This window comes from Egretta garzetta, unplaced genomic scaffold (genome assembly GCF_000687185.1).
Source record: "Egretta garzetta isolate BGI_Z169 unplaced genomic scaffold, ASM68718v1 scaffold154, whole genome shotgun sequence".
Taxonomy (NCBI): Eukaryota; Metazoa; Chordata; class Aves; order Pelecaniformes; family Ardeidae; genus Egretta; species Egretta garzetta.
The window spans coordinates 5,189,264-5,192,223 of NW_009259600.1; positions in this window are offsets into that span (position 1 = coordinate 5,189,264).

The window sequence follows — 2,960 nt, forward strand, 5'->3', positions numbered from 1 at the left end:
TGAGCGGGGACGGAGGCGGCCCAGGGCCGGGGAGGCGCGAACAGCCCCGGGAAGGGGACTCCGAAGTGGTAGTTCACTGCGAAGTGATGATAATTCACTGTTTTCCAAGGCACGAGAACTCAGGACCATCTGATGAAAGGGGTACGCGGCAGGTTTATAAGAAATGAAAGTCCTTTTTTTCACACAGTGCCTCGCTGGAGGTCAAATATCATTAAAATGGCAGGTCCACCTCAGGCCTGGGACTTCTGTTTGTCCCAATGACCAGACCATAGAGGTGAGTTACACTTGCCGTATTTCAGCGCTTCCTTTAGCGTGCTTCTGGCACGCCCGAGGGAAAGGCGCTGCGGGAGCTGGGCCCTCTCCCGTGAATCACCGTGGAAGCCCTCCTCGTCCTACGCAAGCAGCGCTGCCGGAGGCGTGAAATGAGTTCATCAACAAGGAAATAACGCAGCTGAAATGCCTCCCCTGCAAACCGGGGCTTGACATAAGCGCAGTACTCTGGCCTCACTGAAAGGCCCTTCATCAGAGGAAGAAAATAATTTTGGCAAGGCCATGATTCACTAACTGACCTGGGGAAAACCCCTTCCCGGTGGAATGAGGTTTGCACTCATTTTTCAAAAAACAGGATTAACTGTGGGCATTCTGGAGAAAACAAAGAGTAAGTAAAGTAACACTGTGTAACACGTTTCATTGTTTGTTTTTCTTCTTCATCTGTGCAGCCAAATATAACCAGTCTGACAACTTCTGGAGCACCCATGCCACTGCCCTCTTACAGAGCCAACTTCGTAGCTCCTGGTGTCATGGCTACCCTGTTGTACCTGGGAGATGAGGTGCACCCACACCCTAGGGAGCTCTGGAAGAGCTTTCCTTCCCCTCCCGAGCAACGCCCCCGTGTGCATCATTGTTCACATCCCAAGCCACTTTGCAAATCCACACCTCCACTTGTAACCTGGGAAGCAAGGTGGCTCTGTGATGAGTTTGATGGAAAAATGTGAGGTATAGGAAGACAAAGCAAAGATATATGCCTTGGGCTGTGGGCAGGAATTTTCCACTTCTGCTCTCATTTTAGGTTGGTGGTTTCTTCTCATTTGCCTGAATATGGTTCTCCTCTGGAAAACTACATGAGGGGAAACCGAGCTACCTTTCTTTGGTGGCAAATCTCTCTAACAGTGGCAAGAGACGGGATTAAGCAAGATTCCACTTACAGATGTGACAATGCAATATGTTTGGGGCCCACTTTTTGAACTGTAATCTCTATGTTATATCATCTGCTGACTTCAAGTTTAACTTAGACCACGTGTAACCCAAGGTCCCAGTCACTGCAATGTGACACAACCAGTTAGCTTCCCCAGGGCATCATTTTTGTTTCGCTCAGATATCACATGGAACATTTTAAAGTGCGCTCAGAGCTATAAAGAAGTACGTACCTCTGGACAGCTATACCCAGCTGGAACGTGACTTGATTAAGTATGTTTCTTTAGCAGGTTACAAGGGAAGTAGGAGACTATTTGGCAGAGATATACTGCTCTTGGTACGTAATGTGCAACAGGCCCCTTACTTTGGCCTAGCTTGTAATTTCCTTTTTTTCTTAATGATTACGTTCAATCCCAATACAACACGTGAGAAATCTAAGAAGAGTTTAAAATTATTTTTTGAAAATATTCTTTCCTTACTTGTTGCCCAAGTCCTTCAAAGGGAGCTCCAACTACGTATGCCTCTTGCGGTCTTAGTGTAGCTGAAAACATTTGTTTCAAATTTGTATTCACTTCAAATGCCATGTCCTAAGGATTTGTAACCCTGCCAGCTGCGTTTTCATTTGGATACAGCTACTATCCATCATTATTGACCGCATCCTACAGAAGGTAAGAGGGACTAAAAGCCTTCCTTTGCAGAGTGCAGAAATAGTTGTACCACATGGACTCACGCTTGCCTACGGTGTGCTGCAATCTCTGCCTGCCTTGTTGAGGAATCACATCCTGGGTTTTTTTTGTGTGCTCCTCCTGGCTTGTCAATTGAGGAAAAACCTGCAAAGAGGGGATGCTGTGAGTGAGATGCTGACTCATCTAATCAGTGAGATGCTCAGAAGAGACAGGATCCTAAATGCAAATTGTCACCCGGCGGGAGTAGGGCGTTCAAGGATTCCCCAGGTTTCAAGCCTTCACGTGAGAATAGGGCAGTCCTAGACTCGCCTTCTTCACCAGCACTTGAGCTGCAGATCCTTTTTAAGCCAGTATGCTGCCTCTGAAGCTCTGATGCAGAAAGACCTGCAGCACTTCCCAGCCAGACCTTGTAGCCTTCCTGTGGCTTTTCATTGCAAAGGTGGAGTGGGGCTCTTAGTATGCCACGATCTTGATGAGGCAGCTAATTGATGCAACCGGACATAGGATGTGGTGTTCCTCTTTGTAAGGAAAGCCCTAGTTGATCAAAGGGAAAACAAGGAGGCAAGGGGAACAGGGCAGTTTAATTCAAAGTGCGCACTTATATCATAAAAAGTAAACTGAGAGAAAAACTGTGACATTTTTGAGAGTAGCCTCTGATTCCAGTAAATCCAAGCCTGTGCTGGATTTACTCAGGAGGCATTTCTAACCTCAAATCACCTCTCAGGGACAACTCATGCACACGGGAAGCCACGAAGCATTCATTAGCAGTTTCAACTACTTTGGCAGGGAGTGAAAATGTTGCTCATGTTCGGAGAGCAACTCCAACAGGAGGATCAGTCATAGAAATGGAGCTTCCTGCTCAATCCCAAGTAGGATAGCCAGAAACTGTGAAAGCCCGGTGAATTGTGGTGCCAAGGACAAGACTGTGGCACTCTCTAGCATGTCAGTTTGCACCACGGCTCCTGGACCTTTTGAGAAGAAATACAAATCCTGGTGGTTTTCTGGGTTGATTTTTTTTTCAGTAATTCCAAGCAGAAATATGTCTATTAGATGCAGTATTCAGAAAACCTTTTTGCAGAG